Below are 23623 nucleotides of genomic sequence, written 5' to 3'. Positions count from 1 at the left end.
CCTAAGCCACCCAGGTAATCTCATATATTCTTACAGTTTTAATTACCACCCTTTTGTTGAACATGCCCAAATCTACATTTCCAATTTTTGGTTCCTATATTCAACTTGCTGCTGGATATTTCCATCAAATTTTTCCACAGGCACCTCACACTGAACATGCCCCACCTTCTCCCTTCTCTTCTCCCCTTTATGTCCCTGTTATTTGTTGCAATTCATGCTGCCATCATCTATCTGGATGTCAATCTAGAAATCTGCCACTTATAATCAATCACCAAATTCTGCCAAATTTATCCCTAAAACAGTTCTTGATTTATTCTCTCCTTTCTGTTTTTCTCATTAGTATGCTAGTTCAGATGCTCATTAAGCTCCATATAAATTATTGCAGAAGGCTTTCAACTTTTAAAAAATTCAGACCCCATAATACAGTGGGTCACTGGGGCCATATGGCTCCTAATCTATCAAAGGAAACACTTACTGTTTCTGATAAGGTTGGAAGTATCATACAACTGTTCATATCAAGGTTTTATTCTTTCTAGAGTAGAAAGTATGAAATATTTTTCAAGATTTAAGACAAAAACAAAGAAAAAACATGAGTATAAGAATCTGGGCAGGAGTACTAATGTTCCAGGTATAGGAAAAGCAACCAGATCCAAGGAAACATTAATACTTCAGACCCTGAACCAAGATGGCAGAGTAGAAGGATGTGCTCTCACTCCCTCTTGTGAGAACACCAGAATCACAACTAGCTGCTGGACAATCATCGACAGGAAGACACTGGAACTCACCAAAAAAGATACCCCACATCCAAAGACAAATGAGAAGCCACAATGAGATGGTATGAGGGGTGCAATCACAGTAAAATCAAATCCCATAACTACTGGGTAGGTGACTCACAGACTGGAGAACACTTATATTTCCACTACTGGGCACGTACCCAGAGAAAATCATAATTCAAAAAGACACATGCACCCTAATGTTCATTGCAGCACTATTTACAATAGCCAGGTCATGGAAGCAACCTAAATGCCCATTGACAGACGAATGGATAAAGAAGATGTGGTACATATATACAATGGAATACTACGCAGCCATAAAAAGGAACAAAATTGGGTCATTTGTTGAGATGTGGATGGATCTAGAGACTGTCATACAGACTGAAGTAAATCAGAAAGAGAAAAACAAATATCGTATATTAACGCATATATGTGGAACCTAGAAAATGGTACAGATGAACCAGTTTGCAGGGCAGAAATTGAGACGCAGGTGTAGAGAATAAACGTATGGACACCAAGGGGGGAAAGCAGTGGGGGGTGGTGGTGGTGGTGGTGTGATGAATTGGGAGATTGGGATTGACATGTATACACTGACGTGTATAAAATGGATGACTATTAAGAACCTGCTGTATAAAAAATAAATTAAATTTAAAAAAATCATATTAGATGCTACAAGACCAAATACGTAGACTTTAATCTGGGAGAAATCAAAATGCTTTGTATGCTAAAAGAGCCTCAAGAAAAGCTGGCCACACTTTCTCTCACTTCTGTTAGAACTAAACAAAATTATCTTTTTTTTTTACACCTTTATTGGCGTATAATTGCTTTACAATGGTGTGTTAGTTTCTGCTGTACAACAAAGTGAATCAGCTATACGTATACATTTATCCCCATATCTCTTCCCTCTTGCGTCTCCCTCGCACCCTCCCTATCCCACCCTTCTAGGTGTTCACAAAGCACCAAGCTGATCTCCCTGTGCTATGTGGCTGCTTCCCACTAGCTATCTATTTTACATTTGGTAGTGTATGTATGTCCATGACACTCTCTCACTTCGTCCCAGCTTATCCTTGCCCCTCCCTCCCCCCAAAAAATACTCCAGCAACATGGGGAATACACACCCTCCCCCACCTCTACCCCTGCCTCCATCCCTGCCCATGCTCATGCCTTCCATTTTAGACGAGTGATTCCTATGCTATTGCTTTCATGTCTGTTCTTCTGCAGCCAGAATGAGCTACGTAAAACACAGACTTGATCTTTTTATCACTTAGCATTGTGGTACATGATGAATGTGATTGATTTTTAAGAGCTAGGTTCAGTTTAGATTTAACCAGCAGAAGAACAACCGAGGAAACAAAGACTGTGAGTAATGGAGAAGCTGCTATCAGAAGGCCACTGGACTCGTCCTGTGGGTAATGGAAAATAAGCTGACAAGACTGTCCTTGGCTCTTCTGAGGGCATCACACCAAATCATTCATGTGAATGGACACTTTCCCAACTGTGTTGCTGGTCAGAACACTTGGTTTGCGTTCTTTTTTGGACACTAAGAGCTAGAATAAATGTCATCTGTAGCTTCCTTGAGGCTCAGTTAGATGTCGACTGGGGAAACAAAGCTTAGGGAGCAGGAGGTAGGAAATGTTGGGGTATGTAACCATAGACAGAATAGAACAAAATGTTTGGAAGAAGGTGTAGATGGCGGTGTTGTAACAATTGGTAACGCGAAGGAAGAGGAACCTAAAATTCTGATGATGGGTGTTGTTCCAGTGAAAATCCTATTTTATTATCGTTGAATTTTTCTAAGCCTTTGAAGAACATTTCACGAATAGGGCAAGGTTCTCGTTTGTCATGGGCACGCAGCCTCCTTAAAGATTCTGTTGGTAGTTTTGCCAGCTGTTACGGATGTGAATCTTGTGTCATCCGGATTTTTTTATATTACAGTATGGCAGTAGGGCCATAGGATGCGGTGAGGTCAGGATGAAGTTCAGTATCATCAGTGACCAGGGGTGTTGCAGGATTAATAGGTATGAATGTTCTTTCTGAGTTCCTTAATCATATCCTTGGGGAGAGGTTCGTGCTTCACAAGTAGTTAGGAATGGACTACCGTACTTCATTCTGGACACCAAACACCAAAAGTTCCATGTTACTTTGTGAAAAGTTTGACAAACATTTCATTGTCCTGAAGGCAGGGTCACAGCACAGAGGTATTTTATCTGCTTATATCTACTCATGTAAATCACATAGGTGATTTACTGAATAAATCTGAATTTATTTAAAGGTCTGAATATGGGCAGTGTCAGATAAAGCTTGTATTGTTAGATACCATGGGGGTTGCTTTTTTTTAATTGGTGTATAATTGCTTTACAATGTTGTGTTAGATTCTGCTGTAGGACAGAGTGAATCAGCTCTGTGTATACATATATCCCCTCCCTCTTGAGCCTCCCTCCTACCCCCACCCCCCCATCCCATTCATCTAGGTCATCACAGAGCACCGAGCTGAGCTCCCTGTGCTATACAGCAGCTTCCCACTAGCTATCTATTTTACACATGGTAGTGTGTATATGTCAATGCCACTCTCTCAGTTTGTCCCACCCTCCCCTTCCCCTCCTGTGTCCACAAGTCCATTCTGTACATCTGTGTCTCTTTTCCTGCCCTGCAAATAGGTTCATCAGTACCATTGGATCCAACTTTCAATGAGAAGTGGTTTGGCTTTCAGTGTCCTTAGTAAGGAACTAGCACTGAAAAAGTTCTGGAAGTTATGGGAGAGGGCTATTGATTCCAAATATTAGTAGGACTCAGATTATTTGAAAATCAAAATGGAAAAAGAATCAGACATTATTCTTTCTGTAAAAGCAGAAGGCTAGTTTTGTTTTGTTTTGTTTTGTCAGCTATATACCTATAAATCATGATTTCATAAGCTTTGGCCCCAAAAGTGTACAGTCATCCCATTTAGGGGCACCAGAAAAAGTGGGAGTTAATAGTAGTATCTGTTTTTCTGTCTGTCCAGGGCTAATGCCTAAATGTGGGAGCTAGAACAGCTGAAGATAGAAGATGGTAGCTGGTCTAAAAGTATTTTCCCCGACCTCATTTTTTAAAGCCAGTTAATCATTATCATGGACCATGTTCCCATTGATAAATATACATAACTACTGGGTATAATGATGTTCTTGTCTGAGAGGGGGAAACGATAAGAGATTTGTGCTGCCCCCTTGGGAAAATTCTTACTTTTTTGTCTCCTCTGCAGGAAGTGTCAGAGGTAAAATGAGACGACCAACCCTAGGAAGTCACCCCAATTTAATCAATGCCAGTGGATTAGTATTAGCTAATACTAACCAGGGGAGTATATTTGCTATTTAATCTAGACTGGAGATAAGGAGAGAGAAAATGAGCCAAGAATGCCTTGGACTTCAGAAGCCCCCAAAACTGTGACCTCAGAGAAATGAGTGGGAGCTTGGTGACTGAGTTCCACAGCACTGCATTTACCCATAGGGAAATAGGGTTCACAGCACTGTCAGCCCCATGTTAAACTTTGGCCTGGAGAGTGAAGAGCCTCCAGTCACATCTCTTGGAGTGGGATGTGTTGCTTTCTAAAGTTTCATTTTGAGGACTCAGCAGCTTCAAAGCATTTGTTCGTTTGTTTGGTTCTTGTGTATTTTGCGGGGGAACAAGGTAAAATAAAATGATTAGGCAAAATATATCCATATTAAGGTCATATGGAAGGCATGATTTTACCCAGTGTTCTTTGCCATTCTACCCCATCTAGGGAAATTTCTCTCAACTCCTTTTCATTCTCAAGCCCTTGTTTAAGTGCTCTCATGGTTTGGGCTTTCTGCACTACAGGATGGCACCTAATAGACAATAAATATACTGCTCTGGAGATGAATTTCAAATGTTGAGTCTTCCAGCAAATTTGAAATTTAGCCAAGTATCTTCTCCCATTCCTATTTTTTATTCCTTATAATTTCTGAGAAACTTTCCTGCTAGCAGACCTCTCAGACAGTGACAAACTGGATCCTCATTAAAACAAAGAAAGGTTAAGGGGCAAAAATAACCTATTTAAAATGAGGTAACTCACCAGTCTTTCAGCTGTAAATTGACAATAGGATTTATATAAATCCATGATTGTATCTCTTTTACCTGCAGTTAGGCTAGTTAATGATAAAAAAAAGTATACAGCTGATTGCGCGGCTTTAATGAGGATTCTTTTTACAGAGTTAAAAAAACCCACCAAATTAAATTCTGCCAATTTACTCCATTGCAAATTGAGCACCACCCTGTGAGAAAAGAGAAAAAAAGAGGGAAAAGAAAAGAAAAAAGAAAAGAAAAAAAAATCATCAAGTAGCTTAAATCAGTTACAGCTAAATGTGTAAGTCAGCATGTGCTTTAGCCTTTAGTCATGAAGAATATATTAGATTTTAAAAATAAATGGCTTTCTGCTGAGCCTTCATTGCAATGGCTTTCTGACTTTTAATTAAATTTTCAGTACTTGTGGATGCTTGCTCATGTACCCTGGCCACAGAGCTCGAATTGCCTCCATCATTAAGAGGAGTGGAAAACCCAATTGGAGATTATTAAGCTTGTTCATTTCTTTGTTATCAGTAGCTGGTGATACTCTCTCGTTTTTACTTGTTAAATAAGGATGGAGCTTTCTACCAGGATATTTTTCAAGAATGAAATAAGCTCTTGTAAACAGAGCATGATTAGCCCTAATGCAGGAGCTTGTTAAATGTTCCTCATTATACATTTCTGGTCTGTTTCATCAGTGTTAAATGAACTTAATGTAAATTAATAAAAACAGGTTTGCGTTATTTGTAACAGGATTGAAAGTAAAGAAGAAAACTGTAAGCAACACCAAACTCAGCAACTGAAGTTTGCACTTGTCCTCTGTTGCCCTTTCTATTCTATGGAATTGAATAAATTGTTCCAAAGGTTTAATATTTAGTCTTTTGGAATGGAGCACTACAGTTTAGGTCTTACATTAGAGATTTGCTAAAATTGCTAATTTGGTGCTTTTCTGCAAATTTTATCTTTGCTCCTTTTGAACTTCCCAGAAACAAAGAGATTTATGAGAATTATGTATTATTGTAGGAACCAATCTCCAACAAAGGAATTTGAATTTTTATACCAACAGGGTCAAGAACAACATAATTTTGGCTCTAGACTTAATGGTTGGTTTTAAATTCATATTTGTTTTGATTTCTAAAAATGAGTTCATTACAGACACAAGACAAATGTGTGATGTAAATTCACATTGTTTTAAACAGTGACATACTTAAAATACAAGGCTTCTTTTCCTAATTAAGGGGAAGCCAAACTGAAAAGACACTTAAACATGCACAGAAGGTCAAAAAGCTAAGGGTCGGTAATCTAAGTGATAAAATGGTTTATCTCTGAGATGTGGAATTAGATGCCCATGAGCAAGTAAGAATAATTGGGGATCCCAGCATTTAAAATTTCAGGACCTTCATTAACTAAAGTCGAATGTGCCTGAATTTCAATCTCCTTTAGATTATATTGTCAGGAATGTGAGGCTACAGTGACTTCAACTTTGTGGTTGTTGTTGGGGCTAGTGGAACATCCATATGGGATAGTTGTGGTTATTTGTTACCTCCACAAACATCGAATGCTCACAAGGGCTGAGCTAGTGTTTAAAATTTTGTGAAACCAAGATAAAAACTACTAAGTTATGAAAAAATGCATCATGCACCTGAGAATGCAGTCTTATCTTCTGTGGGAGTTTTCTGGAACTTAACTTTTTACTAAAAATTTTGTAGCCCACAGGTTCCTAGTGGATATTAACCATTTGTATAATGTCAGTGGTAACAAGTTCTAAGAGAACGTCATGTTCATAGTCCAGAAAACACAGAATGCATTCCACAAATATCACCCATGGCAGATGTAACTAATTGTTCACAGCACTCTTTCCTGCTCAGCCTGGATCAGCCTCAGACTCCTTCTCAGCACAGTAATCTAGGCACGCCCTACCAAAAGATCGCAGTTGTTACCTGAGATTGAGGCCTTTTCTGCCATCACTATTCTAATTAGTGAAACTTTGTATTCCTTAGATTTAGTTAGAAAATCTTTTTAACTTTTGTGGCTGAAATATTTTAGATTGTTTTCTGCCTTAGTTGGGAATGGTGAACACATTTTAATTGTCATGTCATGATTCATTTTAATCTTCACTCCCTGGAGATCTTATTGTGATTCAGTGCCATCATTATGAAAATTAATTTTATTTTCATAATGAATTATATATTCAGAAAGCACAGCAGATTAGACTGAAATTGTACTGAACTCAGGATATGTACTGGAAAATTTCTCTTTCTCCCTCCTTCCTTCCTTCCTTCTTCCTAACAAATCCTTGACTCCTTGGGATATGGTCATATAACCAGGAAACAATTTACATTTTCCAAAGCATGGCTTAGAGGAAAGGCAGAACATAGGCTTTCTGAAATGTCCAGTCAATGTTAAAAATGTTGTCCATCTGGTTTTGTCACAGAGTTCTCCACTTTGAACTTCAGCCTCATTCTGCTTTGTTGCTCTCTGTTTATCTTATGCCCTGGTTCAACTTTGATCTTATCCTCTGATATTTCCATGCTGGCTTCCTTGTTACTGGTCCTTTGACTGGATTAGGATACATAGTTCTCTCTTCTCTTACTCCCCAAGTAAAGCATTAAAAACAGATTCTGATTTATTGACAGACAGCTTTTATTCAAAGAGCTCTATTTAATGGTTTACTAAATATATTAACTAAGAGAACAGCAAGCTGAAACCCATTCTTGCTGGTATGTAATAAGGACCAACCAGTAATTCTATGTGTGTCTGAGTGTAAAGGTCACAGGGAAAAGTTTAGGCATTTCAGAACAACCTCAGACCTATCAAATCTTAACTTAGTATAAAGAAAAGAAATTTAAAGATTTGACATGTTGCCTACAGGTAGAGTAAATGTGGTAACAATAAATGGCTCTAGATGATCACAAAATCAATTTAAGTGATACACGAAAGAGTAACAAGAAAATATTCTTAAAATTGGAAGAAAAAGGAATGAATCATATGTTTGTGAAATAATAATAATTTAATAATAGTAGTAGTGATGATAATACAACATATTAATTGAAGACTTACTGTGTGCTCACGCTATTCTAAGAGCTTTATATATATTAACTAATTTCATAATCACTACAACTCTATGGGGTAGCTACTATTATTTTCTCCATTTGATGAATGAAAACACTGAATCGTAGACAACGAATGACTTGTTCATTGTATACAGTGAGTAAATGCCAGAGCTGGGAATTAAATTCAGGGAATCTGACTCTGGAGTCTACGTTGGTTTAGTTGTGCTTTCTGAAGCCAAATGCTGTGTTTTTCTCTTAGCATTCTTGGACTTACCCTAAGAAAGGAGCTTTGTAAGTACATTCGCATCTTGAGCCAAGCTCTTTTGGCAGAAATAACAATGCTAGAAAGAGTAGGGGAAAAGAGAGGCTCCTGGAGACTGATAGAAAATGGGAGTATTACCCAAAGGGCATTCACTTTTATCAGTACAAATGTGCTAACCTCCAAGAAGTCAGAATGAAGCAGAAATCAGAAAAGAGTCACCAAATCTGACTTTTCCATAGAACTGGACCTAAAGATAGGATTATTCTTCATTATTTCTCTGATTTCTTTTATGATGAGGTGTTGGGGAAGAAATGAGATTATTTGTTACTTTATTGGATGGTTTGAAAATGTTCATAGGCACCAAAGGAGGTGAGTGACCAAAGCTTCGAGTTGGTGTTAAAGCAAGAGCTGGCACAAGTCAAGATGAGGAGCTGGGTCAGAATCTACCATCTAGTTAGGAAGAAGTAGAACGAATGAAACTGGAAGGTGCATGTAGGTGATCTAAACGAAGTCGATGGTGGTGATGATGATGGTGAAGTTCTGGGGTAGGGAGGTTCTGGCCATTGGTTGACACCCTGCTCATCTGACAAAGTTGATTGTGGTGTACCCTAAAGTAGTTGCTTTTAAGAGCTTTCGGTGTGTTTTGGATCAATTCTAAGAAGTTGCCTTTTAGAAATAGATTACTACTCTTCATACTTATTGAACATCTAATATGTATGAAGTCTTGTGCAGAATCCTAAGATGAACGCAAGGATCCTTATAGGTAGATTTAAAAAATGATAGGCAGTCATGTTTTCCTTTGCCTCTACTCATCCCCCTCATATTAGCAATGCTGACGTAGTTGAGGGTCACTTGGAGCGGTGCCATCAGCCATCCATTTAATTTTCATTAAAATTCTCTCTTCTCTGCCACCTTTCAGGCAGGTACTGAAAGGGCCTAGGTAGGTGCTGATTTGCACAGTTAGAACATCCTCTCCACTATTCATCCTTCCACACGTGGGCTCTTTATCAAGTAAATGTACACAGTGTGTTAGAACCTAAAAATATGACACAAAAACTTGAAAAAACTGATGAGGGAACTAAGAAGCTATAATTCTGACTCCTGAAATCTGCAGTTTATTTCAGGGAAAAAAAGAAAGCAAAGGAAGGAACATTTCTTATTCATATAATCTTAGGAATATATTAACAGGTGGTGAAATTTCTTTCTAGAATGCTAGGTAATCTTATCAGTTGAAAGTAATCCCTGTGATATTTAGCAGAAGTGAGGATTGCCACAGAGGCTGCTCTGCTGGACTTCCTTTGGAGGGTTCTTTGAAGAACTTTGAGTGGTTTTCATTCATGTTTGCCAATTTCACAGATTTTTCTCAACATGAATTCAAACAGCAGAGGGAAACCCTAAATGCATTTTTTTTTCAGATAATTTTCTGAGAGTTTCCTCAGAACCAGTTTGGCTTGTGTGTCACTCTGATAGGGCAAAAGGCCCCAAACATAACTATTCAACTTCCCCGGTCCTGCCCTTCTTTCATTTGCCCTGCAAAACAGCCCATGAATGGATCAACTGGCATAATTGGGAAGCTATGAAATAGCAATAAAATGCTGTAATAATAATAACTACAACTTATTAAACACCCAGTCCATAACAGGCGCTCCACGTGTACCATTTCTTTTAGTTCTTGTGGCAACACTGCAGGGCGGGTACTATCCCTATTGGTTGGTTGGGAAAAGTTAAGTGATCTTAGCCCCTCAACCAGTGGTTGAGCTGGGGTTCAAAGAAACCTCTGCCGATTGTAAAGCCAATGTCTTCAGCACTACACCATCCTGCTTCCCTATCTTGCCTACTGTTAAAAATTTTGTGTCACCTACTCCATGCCAGAAACAAAGGAAGAGCCATCGCCATGTTAAAAAGTTAAATACTTCGAGGGGCCAGTCAGCCCCACCTGGGCATTTCTGATCACTGTTTGAGAACTAACCCTTTGGGCACAAGCTTAAAAATTAGGCAGGTGGGCTGGCTGGCTGGGATTTAAGGCCCGGGAACTCTTTGCTGAGCAAGGTGCTCCTTCCTGTCAGAATACATTTCCACAGAGTCCTGCAGCCTGCAAGCTGGTAGCACCTCCTCCTGCTTCTGCCTCCTAGTGGGCTGTCTGAGGGAGGCTATACATATGTATTAAGTTATTAGGCGGTGGTATGGGTTCTCACAAGTTCAAACACAAAGCATGCTGTGTCTCTGCTCGAGCATCTCCAGGAGGGCCTGGATTAATAGAAATGCAAATGGAGCATCTGCACAAGGCCATATGATTAGAGCCTCCCCCTCACACCTCAAAGTCAAGAGCAGAAAAACACTGCATGTGAAATACAACAAAAAGTGATGATATAATATGCAAAGTCTGTTACCATTTCAACAGCAGTCAGCAAAACATTTCTACTCACACCACTCAGAACAATTCTGCCCCAACTTTATTATGTAAGCTAATGTTTTTCGTCGGGATAAACTTGCCGTTGGTGTGGTAAGAGTCCCTACCGACTCGTTTAATGCTTAAGGTTCTGCACACCCTTGTCTGGCCCATTCTGGAAAGATGCTATTAAAAGAAGAAGTGGGGCTTTCATTTTTTTTTTTTTTTTCACCTCTGCTCTCTTCTTCTCTCTGGGGTAGAAATGCGATGGTCAAAGAAGGAGTCAGCCCAGAGTTTACTTTTTCGGCTTTAGGAAAGGGCTAGTGATCTCAGCCTTCCAGGGCCCGCCTTCCAGCCTGGTCTGGTGTGAGTCATGGCCTTCCCCAAGTTGGTCTGGGCTGTAGGGCCAGGTTTCAGGTTTCATCTCCATTTGAGTCAGATGCCTTCCATCTCTTTTGCAGCTGCACTCTTAATTCTGTGCATTGGCAGATATCACTCTGTCACTTCTCAGGACAGGGACCAAATCCCAGCACTGTCACCAGCAGTGTTGCATATAGGTGTGTGGGATGATCGAATACATGAATAAACAAAAGAAAAAAAAGGCTGCTTGCATCTCAGTGCATGCTGTGGGCAGGAGGGGATCTGTGCGAGGGAGTGTGGATGATTTAGTGCAGCCATCCCCAATGGAGAAACAGCTCGGGACTCACCTGTAACTGTCCCTTGTCTCTTTTTTTTTTTAGCTGTCCGTGGGCCTCTCACTGCTGTGGCCTCTCCCGTCGCGGAGCCCAGGCTCCGGACGCACAGGCTCAGCGGCCATGGCTCACGGGCCTAGCCGCTCCGCGGCATGTGGGATCTTCCGGACCGGGACACGAACCCGTGTCCCCTGCATCGGCAGCCGGACTCGCAACCATTGTGCCAGCAGGGAAGCCCCCCTTGTCTCTTTTTGCTAAGTGTTTCCCCTCCCTGAACTCATCCTTCTTCTTTGCTTCGGTTGGTTAATTTGGCCGATGTTTGCCTATATGACTTTAAAAGATAATCTTTCTCCAGTCATGACCCTGCAGGGTTATATAATTGAGTGAAGGATCACTGCTCTTTCCTGTCTCACAGCTACAGGGGGCGCCTATGTGGCTGGGAGTGAGTCATGTCTAGGGATAGTTTGTATTTTCTATGTTCAGGCAGCTTCATGCTTTGAGGGACTGCTGAGTTGCTGGAGACGTCATTGAGAGACTCATCGGAATTGGTGCCTATGTTTATACTCAGTTGTATTTCTGGAGAACATTATTCATTAGAGAACATTGCTTATGAAGTGTCGCAGTAGATTTTCTTACCTTATTCATACAAGACATTCCATCTACTGCCTTCTTTTCTTTTATATTTTTGTTATTATTATTTTTAAATTTTTATTTTATATTGGAGCATAGTTGATTAACAATGTTGTGTTAGTTTCAGGTGTACAGCAGAGTGATTCAGTTATGCATATACATGTATCTGTTATTTTTCACATTCTTTTCCCATCTAGGTTATTACAGAATATTGAGCAGCTTACTGTAGTGACACTCCAATACCGCCCCGATTTCTCACCTGGGCTAAGCTATCTTCTTCTGGCCTCTGGGCTCTTTCCACCATTCAGTTATACACACACACACACTTCTTCCAGGTTCATCATGCTAAACATAGCTCTGGTAACTCTTCAGCTAAACATCTTCAACAACTTCCCATTGCCTAATAAGTAAAATGCAAGCTTCTTATTCTGGCATTCAAGGCCGTCCAGGATCTGGCCCAGCCTGCATTTTTCAACATTTTAAATTGCCTGTACTCCATTCACACCACACAATTCATCATTCCCTCTCACTGGAAACCCCTTACCACTGTTCACTTCACTTAAAATGGAGCTCCGTCTCAGCCCTACCCCACGTGCAGACCTGTCCTTCAGGAAGCACCTTAACTGTCACCTTCTGTTTGAAGCTTACCAAATGCGTCCCAGTGATTTCTTTGTGTGACTGCTCATCGCGCTTTGTCCCTCTTTTTGCCCAGTATCCTGATTTCCCTTGTGTTCCAGGTGATGCTTGTCCCTTGGGTAGGTATGCGATAGATATTTATTGAACAAGTAAAAGAATGTTGAGTGACTGAGTACCTCTGTCTTATCTCCCTTTAGAGTTTGTGAGATTCCTGAGGGGGCAGCAGTGTGATGTAGCAGAAAGCATTCGGGCCCGGGGGTCGGAGAGACCTGGGTGGGAGCTCTCTGCCTGACTGTTTATTAACTCGGGGCCCCGGGTGAGCTACCCAGCTTCTCTGCACCTCACCTCTATCAATGTCCGTTGAATGTGCGAACTTTTGTGGATTTTTTTTGTTGTTGTTCATTGGCATGTTCTGTACTCCCTGGAAATATCAAAAAGCAAAGCATTAGTTGTCTTACAGATACAGAACATTCTCTTCACATATAAATCATGACATGAACTGGCTTCATAATATACACCACAGAGCCAGTAAGATTTCACTTGACAAATAATGAGGCAGGTAAGTGTTACATGATCACATTAGCATCTACCCCTTTGACAACTAACTCTGAACAATGGAAACTGTATGTTTGCTTTTAAAGACAGACTATACGTTTTGTTAGTTTAACTAATTTGGGCACCTGGTAATGGAAATGACACAATGCTGCTAAACCAAACATCTGTGATGAGGAATTTCTTGGAAAAAGATAGAGAAGGAGGGAAACGTTTCCACAGTGATTTCTTGCATCTGCAATCCTAAATCTAATTTAGTATTAGTGCTCCTGACAGGAAAAGAAATTTCAGGACAGTTGCTCACACTTTTGAAGGTTTTATTTGGTTTAACCTCAGAAATAACTGTACTGATGGTGCGGGTTTGCTCTCTGAAATAATGGAATCTTGAGTTTCTTCTCTTCCTCAAATGAGGTCTGAGGTGCTGTTGGAGCTTCTGGATGAGTGGCTTTAACTACTGTGTGATGCTGTCACATAAAAAAAAGAATCCTCCACCCACTTCGTGGGGTATTTCTTTGAGAACACGTAGGAAGGCGGGAAGCCTCACCTACCACGACATAGATTGTTAATGTGATAGGCGGCAGGCCTCGCTGAGCCAGGTTCCCAGCATCGTCTACCTCCCCTGTGACCAGGGCTGCTCTGTGCCCTGGCCACTGAGTTATGAAGAGAATTCCATCCATGTCTCAGGTACTCTCTGGGAGTCATTTACATTTTGTTTACAGCATTGTCTCCCTTTCATGGCATTTATCCTTTTCTTTCAAAACTTCCTCTGGCCTCTTGTCAAACTACAGCAGTAAACATAAAACTCATTTTTCTGTTGGGCCTGAGCTAAACAACCAAACAAGAGATCATGGATCTTACAACGGACACTACAGGTGTCATATTACATTATGTCATAGCATTGGCAAAAGAAGGAGTTCCAGTTTTGGTATGGGATGTAATTTAGAACAGGACTAGATTTTTATGTGTATATTTTTGCTTTTTTATTTTTTCCTTGTCTCATATAATCTATTAAGAAATCTCTAAAAAAATCACTAACATTTATGTAGTTCTTTACAGTTTATAAAGCACTTCTCACAAAATTTTTCTTTTTTAATAGAGCATCCCTGTAAACATGATGTTGTTTTTATTATTTATATTTTTCTGATGATGAAACTGAGGCAGGGAGGTCTCACAAGTTAAGTAATGGAAATCATGGGTCACCTTTTAATGGTTACAGCCCTGCCACCTGCAGACTTCAGTAACACCAGGACTCGGAACTCCACTCTCAGACAACAAGAACCTGGGGCACAAGACAAGGCCTGGTTTCCAGAGCCTGAAATAGAACTGGCCTGAAGGTTCCAGACCGTGAAGTCGAGAGCGATTTGAGGCATGGAAGAAGCCCAAATAAAAGCCAGGCAGGCAGTTTAGAAGTGTCATTCTGAGGGGGCAGCAGAAGAGGCAGATCCAAGGAGGAGGTAATAGGATAGAGCTTGTGCCAGCACACCAGGCTGTGAGGGTCTAGATTAAAGTTGGAGCTTGGCGGGAATCCCTGAGTCATAAAAAATAGCCGCAGCCCTTTGGTACAAGACATTTGTAGCCCTGGCCGTGATCTTAGAGAGCGAGCTCCGATGTCAGATCATGAATTTGGGAATGTTGAGTTAATCCTTAAGAATGACAGTCTCCAGGAGATACAGCAAATAAAGTGAAGAGACATCTGAACACATGTTATGCATGGGAAATAGAAACGGCACTGCATCTAGTGATTCCTAGGCCATCTCTCTCTTCCTTCTTTCTTTTCTCTTCTTCTTTGACTTTCTCATCTTTCTCTATCCTTCTTCCCTCCTCCCACCACCCTCCTTCATTTTGTTTCTTATAGTACAATTACTTGACACTTTGCTAGAGACTGTGTGAAGCTCCGGGGATGCAAATATGACCGAGAAAAACATTTCCACATTTTTGTCAATGTGGAAAGCTGTGTGCCTATTTCTGAATTATTTTTGTCTACATTTTTAAACTTTTCACCTCAAGTAGGTGAATTCATGGGTTGAAACACTTTTTAAATCATTTTGGATACTCTTACTGAGTGTCTGTGACTGTGTGTTTTTGTGTGTGTACACACACAAAGAAATATATTACTGATTGGGGTCTTTAAGTATGATAAGGAATACCCATAGTTTGAAGTCATGAGTTAACTTTTCCTATCTCTTGTATCTTTCATATAGCCCATCTCATTTGTATAAACCGAGCAAGCAGGCAATAAATATTTGCTGATTTATTATCTTTTTTTCCCCACTAACTTCAAGCTTTCCATAAATCTCTGGTCCTAGAAGAGAATGGTTTGTATTTCAGTATTTTAATATACTCTTCCTATATGATTTAAAATACACTTTATCATTCTTCCCCTTGCTTTCACTTGTCGGCTGGATGCTTAAACAAAGCAGGTCTGAAGATAGCATGGGGGTTGGTTAAGATAACTGTACAGGTAATGTATAGAATCCTAAACCCTTTGCTATGGAAGCAAAAGTGTTTTGGGCTTGAAAAATGGAGATTGTCTTTCTGTGTAGACAACAGTTAGCCTGGGTAGCAATGTATATTTTTAATTAGTATTCTTCATTAATAAACATTTTCCTTTATGGATCGCATGACTGTACAAATATTAAAATGTTAAGGAAGAGGGTAGAGGAGTTAATCAAAATATACAAACGGACCCTAGAGCCTCACTGTTTATGTCCCTTTATTTTCTGAGAATCTGTGTGTTAATGGTCATGAAAGAACTTTGAACAGGAAATAACACTAAATCAACAAGAGGTATTATATTATCACCATTTAGCATTCACAGTTCATCACCATGCACTTTCCCTATCCCAAGATACCAAAATTCAAAGCACTGGATAGATTTAAGCTTTACCTTCATGAGCTTGTCACTGAGATTCAAGAACAGTTTATGGAAAATACTACCTAATATTCTAATTATGTATGCCTATTTTATTTGAACTCAGACATTTCAAAATCCCTTGTGCATAGTTTTTCCAAATGATCGCCCAAATCAAAATTACACAGGCAAAAAGGAGGAATAATTAGCAAAATGAGAAGCTAGATTTGGGGCTCATATCATTTTCTGTTCTCTATCATTTCTATGCTAATTGCTTATCTTGGGAGCCCATTCTGGGAAGTCGTAGGAGGTGGATTTTCAGTATGTGTATACCTGGATGTGGGGCCTTGCCAGTACTCTTCAAGCAAGTGAACAGCATCTGTGGCCCCAGAAAATCCTCCCTCAAGTGATATGGGGAGACAGCGATTCCTCTTAACCTAAAGAGACTCTCACCTGAGGTTTTCCAGGGGCTGATTCTAATTCACTGTATCTCCTGGACATTTTATGAAAGAAAAAGAGGCAACTAAGGAATATTCTCCCACTCCACAGATAGTCTCACTGAAGTTATCTGTCTCAAGTTGTAGATTGTGGTCAAAAGTAATACCTAGCCCTGAATTTATTGTGTAGGTATTTCACCAACCTAAGCAGAAGATCAGATAGGACTACAAAGTCCAAGAAAAAATAAAGTATTTACAATGGTAACAAAATGCATATAGGACCCCCTCGCTTTTCACAGCCCCTCACCTCCAAGCAAATAATACTGGCTACTAATTGCTTAGTAAATCTAAGGACAGATTTATTTCAGCCAGCATCAGAAGATCATGGAAGAGACGGGAGACCAGATCTGAAAAGATGGACTAAGCCAACTGGATTCTTTTGAGAAACTGAGCAAGTTGCCAGTGAGGAGATGGGACAGAACAGGATGCATCAAGAGATGTCGAGGTGGAGAAAGGCTGTGATGGGCCATCTGCAGACTGAGAAAAGCCAAGGACGCTGGCCGATAGGGAGGAGAGCAAGCCACCAACCCGTGTCAACCAGAGACGGATCACAAAGGCTCCAGGAGAGATGAGCTGTTCCCCAGAGCCCTCAGGGACTAGCATTAGCTCCAGTGAAGCCTGTTGCAGTTCTTGGGCTCCATTAAGATCATTATATTTGTTATCACTCCAGTGTATCCTTCTATTAACTTACTTGTCACCCCCCTCAACGTGTCCTTTGAGTTATCTTCTGTTTCCTGCAATCACATCAACCAGACATAAACCTCTTTTACAAAAACAAACAACACTCCTCCTTCCCACAGGAAACAACCAACATTCCTCAGCATCTGTTACAAAGCAGGTTTGCATTTATCTCTACAATGAGAGAGAACGTAGATGGTTGGCAGAAGCCATCTTTTTCTTGCTCTGCTGACTTATTGCTGTTTAAGGGCTTTTGTCAACCCTGGTGGAGATCAGGTCACCTAAACTCATGGTCCTCAACCAGCCTTTATTCAACTGAGTAATCTGCAAAATAGTGATGTGCAAAACCTTTCAAAGTGGAGACTGAACTGACAGTCTTGTCTGGGGTTTCAGTGGTTTCTAATACTCCTGTCAGAGTTCCTTGTAGAACTGTATTGATTAAGTCACCCCTGCTTGCAGGAGGGCGGGGCGGTGGTGAGGGGGGGAGAGAGAGAGAGAAAGTAAACAACTGAGTTATGGTGATGACCTAGTCCTAAGTCATCAGGTAGATCTCCTTGCTAACAAATTTCCTGGTTAACAGGCAGGTTGTCACACAGAACAATGCCCTCATTCAGTCTCTTTGAAAGCCAGTGATCTGAGTCAGGGGCTTCCTATCGCCCTATATAATGCCAATACATCAACAGTGTTCTGTGGCTAGCTGAGAACCCCTTAGGCCCTGCTGTGTTGCAGCTCTCCTGAGTGGTAGGAGAGAGAGGGATCTGGACCTGTTTTGATTTCTTGAGAAAAGTTCTGAGCTTGTTGTTATGTGGGAGGTATAAGATGGAAGAGGATATAGGGCATTACAGATATCCCAGATATGAAACAGAAAACATCTCTCTCCATCAGGAATTTGTACACAGGGGTATGTTCCTGCTGTGCTCCTGAAGTCAGCGTCTGGTCTTTGTGCTCTCATTGCCAAGTGATGGATCCCAGGCATTTCAGGTAACAAGCTACCTGCTGTCTGAGTGGAAGTATTTAAATTCCTGCTGTTTTTCCTCATTCAAGTTGTTTCTCCCTATGTTTCTCCTGCTAGGGAGCAAGGCTGCCATATGTACAGGGCCACATGGCTGGCAAAACAGGAGGATCATATTTGGTATTGGATTTATTTGATGGCATCATATTCCTGGCAGCTGGGCTTAGGCAGGACTTGCTTTGGCGATTCTGGGAGGAAGGTGTCACCATTTTGCTCTAATTTATAGGCTATCTACTGAGTTCTAGTCTAAGCTGAAAGGTTGGAGGCGTGTTAGTGTGATGAGCATTGCCTAACAATAGGATGGAGTCATCATAATTATTTTGAATGTTAGCTTCAAACCTTAGAGTCATTCAGTTTTGAGGAGTGCTTAAGATCTTGGGTTCTGGTGTGCAGAGGCCTGGGTTTAGAGCCAGGCTCCACTTCTACCACTGTTTGGCATGGAGCAAATCACCTCACTTCTCCAAGTCTCAGTCTCCTTATTTGTAAAGTAAGGATGAAACAGTAGCCATCTCACAGGATTGTTTTAAGGATAAATGAGGTGACGCCTGTGAAGCCCTGCCCTTATGTCTGTCACACAATGAACATTCAATAAATATTAGCTATGTAGGCTTGTGTCAGATGTGGACAGCTGGTCACTTCTTATCCTTCTCTTGTACCTTCCTTGACCCAGTTTGCAATGTTCAAAGTATTAGACAGCTTGTAGAAAAGATGTAAGATTTATTTTCTACTTTTTTCCTTTAAATATTTCAGGAAGCTGAACTTTGCAAGATTCATGCCAAATGCAAAGCAGTTCAAAGGAGTATAAATGCTGGCTTTTTTGGTGGCCCTGCCTTTCAGAAAATACTAGGTACGTGAGACATGAAGGCAATGTGATAATAATTCTCTGTGTCATAAGTGTGTCACTGAGTGTTATCCTTAGCTTTCTATTGGTGGCTTTAATTTTAACAAATTTGTTTCATCTCTCCTGTTCTGTTCCTGCTGGCTATAGCCCAAGTTCAAGGTCTGGGCACATAAACGGAATCAAAGAATCATAGATCTTGGTTGAAAGGGACTTGAAACGTTCATTCTTGTTGCATGTGGCAGCTTGTTCTTTGGTCATGCATGTTTTGGGTATACGCTGGTGGTTCTGGAAGGTTCTTATGGGAGAAGTGTTAAGAAGGCATTATATGAAGAAAAGAAGGTGATTGTAATGTAGTGTCATAAGAAAGTCCACAAAAGCTTTTTGAAGGAGTGGAAAAAGAAAACAACAGATGAAAATAAAGGAAGAATAATATGTTTGAAAAATTAGACTATATAAGAGTGAAGTTTATGTTTGAATTAGACTGCAACAGGAAATTTTCTGGAGGTTATAGGAATGAATATCAATATTATCAAGACTTATGAAATGTATTTAAAAGATACCTTAAGTAGCTTCTGTTTCTAGAAGGCCCAGAAAAAGCTCTCCTTCCAGTGATCTATTAAAGTCGTGAATATTATGATCAAGACTTAGTTTCTGAAATTACAATGTAGGGACTCTTAATTTTACTTGACTTTTTTTTCTAAGTAATAGCTTTGTCTGCAAGTCCTGAGAGTCATAACACTAAATAATCATGTTATTGTTCAAGATGTTCAGCCATGAAAAAACCCAGTAATGATGCTGAATGGACTGAGAAAAAAAAAAAGACCTACATTCATATTTTTTATTTCAAATACCAAAGTTGGATAGTTGAGAAATTAGCCTGTTCATTTTATGTTTCTGGAAAAATGAAGGCAAGCTTCATTTTAGTCTCTGCAGTCAAACATAGCCAGATGAAATGCCAAAGTAACAGACCACACTGGCAGCTGTAAACAAGCTAATCCTTTTATTTATTAGAACGATAGAACATACATAATACATTGGACTCTTGTTACCTATAGAGAATTGCTCATTTATAGCAAGATAGAGGCAGTACTAGTTGAAGAACATTTGTGTAATGAATCCACATGTGTAGGAAAGAAGACAATAATTTATTAGAAAATTAGTAATATTATTGAAGAGTCTGTTGGCCTGTGCCAGTCGAATTATTCACCATTAAGTAATTACTTTAGATGCAGCAGGTGACCTTGTAACCAACTCAACTGTTCCAACCTAGAAGTTTTCCTAATGATAGTTTGGGCTATTAGTTTAGGAGAATGCCCAAGGAAGAGAATGAGGTCATAATAAGTGATCCTGAAGACAGTGCTCTACAATAGAAGGCATTGACAGAATAAGACCAGATCACTGGAGGTGATAATTTTGTAGAAGTGTATATTTTAAATAAGGAGGGTATAAATATAGGTATATCTTTCAGAAATAGCCATATAACTAATTTAATCTTAAATCCTTCTTTCAAATTCAGGTGAAAACTCAGGATTTAAGTCACCTGAGTGGGCAATGTCTTCGTAAATTAATACAACAAAGTGGATATTTCAGTGGGTCTTATGGAATGTAGCAAATATTAGAGAATTTGTAGCAAGCATGATTCCTCGGGGAGAGTGGTTAACAAGGAAAATTCCTTTAAAGTGACTTTTTTCTTGCTTAGTGTTGCTGGCATCAAGTATAGTTATTTACATGTTTTCCATTTGCTACTTGATTTATTTCAGAGACTGACACTTTTACAAGCTGACATCTCAGCATACAGACACTTTTTTTTTTACTCCACTGAATGCAGTTGATGCCACTTACTCGATGCCATGCCTAGCAAAACCTAGTTAAAGGTTTCTCTTTGTGCCGCAACCCATCACTCCTTTTACAGTTCTTCTTCTGGAAGAGTGTAAACTGACTCCTAATTTTGGCATCTGCTATCCACCTTTCTGGCTGCTCCCTGCTGCTTCTTGATATCACTCTGTCAGGTAGACACTTGAGGATTTCATTGCTACCCAATTGTGCAGCAAATTTAAAATTATTTTACAGTTTTTTTTTTTTTTTTTTTTTTTGCGGTACGCGGGCCTCTCACTGTTGTGGCCTCTCCCGTTGCAGAGCACAGGCTCCGGACGCGCAGGCTCAGCGGCCATGGCCCACGGGCCCAGCCGCTCCACGGCATGTGGGATCCTCCCGGACCGGGGCACGAACCCGTGTCCCCTGCATCGGCAGGCGGACTCTCAACCACTGCGCCACCAGGGAAGACCTACAGTTGTTTTTTTTCTTTAAAGCTCCTGTTGAGATCATTGTGATGGATGAGTGATTAGCAGGAAATTAGGTACTGAAATAGAAAATTGATCAGCTGCTGTCAGTTGGTTATCCATTTATTTATTCTACCATTTGAACAACATTTATTATTTGGCTATAAGGCACCCGAAGATTTAGAAAAAGATAAAGTACCATGTCCCTCAAGGAGCTCTCAGTGTAGTGAACAATTGCAGGATCACCTGTTCGACAAAACTCTGGAGTAGATCAACTTGCCTCAGCTTTTCCATTCTTGCTGCTTCTATCTTTTCTTCCATGTCTTTTTCCTAGAGCCATGCAGAGCACCCCGCACTGGGTCCCTGTTCTTGTGTCTTTTCTGTTGTCCTCTGTAGCATCAAAATATAGCTGCCCTATGCGCCTTTCTCTTGGGCTGTGTTCTCTCCTTCGGGTATAACTGAGTAATTTGGTAAAAGACCCACGCCAGTGTGTTCATGCTGTACCCTTCCTGGGAAGAGATGTCTCTTTGGGGACAGAGTTTCTCAGGTGCCATGGACATATGGGTGGGCATTTGTTAGGTCAGGAATTCCTTAGGCTGCTTTATCAGAGACTGAAATAATGAATGCTTAAATGAATGTTGAAAGATGGTAAAATAATTTCTGTCTTTTGTGAAAGTTTGTGCTGGTAGCTCTCCAGGGGAGTAGGACAGCTTTGTCCCATGAGGTAGTAACACCTAGCTTCTTTCTGTCATGCTGTGCTACTGTCCTCTGTGTGCTGACCTCATCCCCAAGGCAGGCTCGCTGCCATGGTACCAGGGTCTCACCCCAAAAGGAGTGGGAAAGAGGACATGGAGGGTAAGCAGTTTCCTTGTAAGAGCATGACGTGGACGTTGCATAAACTGATTTTGCTTAAATCTTATTGGCCAGAATTGACTAAAAGGCAATACCCATGTTAATGGAATGCTGGAAAATCTTGTCCCTAGGTGGGCCCACCAAAAACCACAGAGGGCATTTTTATGAAGGAAGAGAAGAGGAGAGTGGGTTTTGGGGAAAATCAGCTATCTCTGCCTGAGTGTGTGTGTACAATCTTTCATCAGAGAAGGACCATGTGGACTCTCTCAATTCATAACGTGATTAAAGCAGAAAGAAGCAATGTCTCTAAATGCAGTGTATCATTGCAAGTGTTTGAAAACTGACAGTGTTTCAACTGGCTGTTGAAAGGTTACTTGCACTCCTTTCCCCAGTTTTTCTGAGGAATACATGGGTATTAAAGACATCTATTCCAATTGAAATTGGCACAATTAACTCGTTAAGGAGTGCTGTTATTTTTTAAAGCACACCTGAAATTTTTTACTATTCCCTTTATAGCACTTGAATTTATCAGTATATGTCTGGTTGGGCATCTCTGGTGAGCCTTGGAGAAGCTATTTTCGTGCTAATGATGACTGCTTACAACCCTGTTATGAATCCCATTTTGAACCAAAGTCTTTCTAGTCTAATTTGTTGCCACTCAGTTCAACCAGTGTGTCATGAGTGCCTACTATGTGTCTGGTACCAGATGCTAAGGAGCTATAAAAAGATGCAGTCTCTGTTTTTCAGCATCTCACAAGGTAGGAGGTGAGACAGACAAATACATAAAAAGCTTTGAGTGCAGGATAGACAGTGATATGTGTGAGGCTAGAAACACGAAGAAAGTACTATAGGAGCACAAGAAGTGAGGGTGATTCTGAATGCAAGGGCCCGGAGGGAGAGACTTCATTCGAGTTATGGGATTTAAGCTGGAAAAACATATGGTATTTCACTTGGCACACATGGGGCAAAGGCTCTCTCCGGCAAGTTTGTGGTTCTTAACTAGTCTGATGTTGCTAGAACTTAGGGGCTACAAGCCATGGTAGGGGAGGAGAGGACTGTTGTGGGGAGGTAGGATTAGAAACACTGATTTTTGGAGTCAAATCGTCTAGGTTTTTGCATACCAAGGTAAGAGACTAAGAAAACTCTGGGAGTGGTGTGTAGGACATCTTAGATGTTGTGTATGATAGCAGAAGTGTGTGTGTGTGCGTGCATGCGTGTGTGTGGTGTGTGTGTGTGTTTGGGGGAGATAGAAGCCTTGAGACAGGGGGCTGGTTAAGAGGTGATATTACTGGTCTAGGTGAGAAGAATTAAAAGTATAAACTAGGCCTGGGGCATAAGTATGGAAGTGGGACAAAGATTGTGAGAGTTTGATAACAACTGGTTTTGAGGGTGAGAGAAAAGTAGAAGGGGACTGTCAGTTTTCAAGCCTGAAGTGCTGAGAAGGTGATACCACCAGTCAGATAAGAAACACAAGTAAATTCACGGAGATAATTGGGAATATTTATACCCACTACCTCCTATTGTGCAAAGGATATCCAAAGGCCTTGGAAAATAAAGTGCCAAATTA

The sequence above is a fragment of the Neophocaena asiaeorientalis genome, unplaced genomic scaffold, assembly GCF_003031525.2.
Source record: "Neophocaena asiaeorientalis asiaeorientalis breed wild unplaced genomic scaffold, Neophocaena_asiaeorientalis_V1.1 scaffold317, whole genome shotgun sequence".
In the NCBI taxonomy this organism is placed as follows: Eukaryota; Metazoa; Chordata; class Mammalia; order Artiodactyla; family Phocoenidae; genus Neophocaena; species Neophocaena asiaeorientalis.
This window is presented reverse-complemented; position numbering follows the sequence as displayed.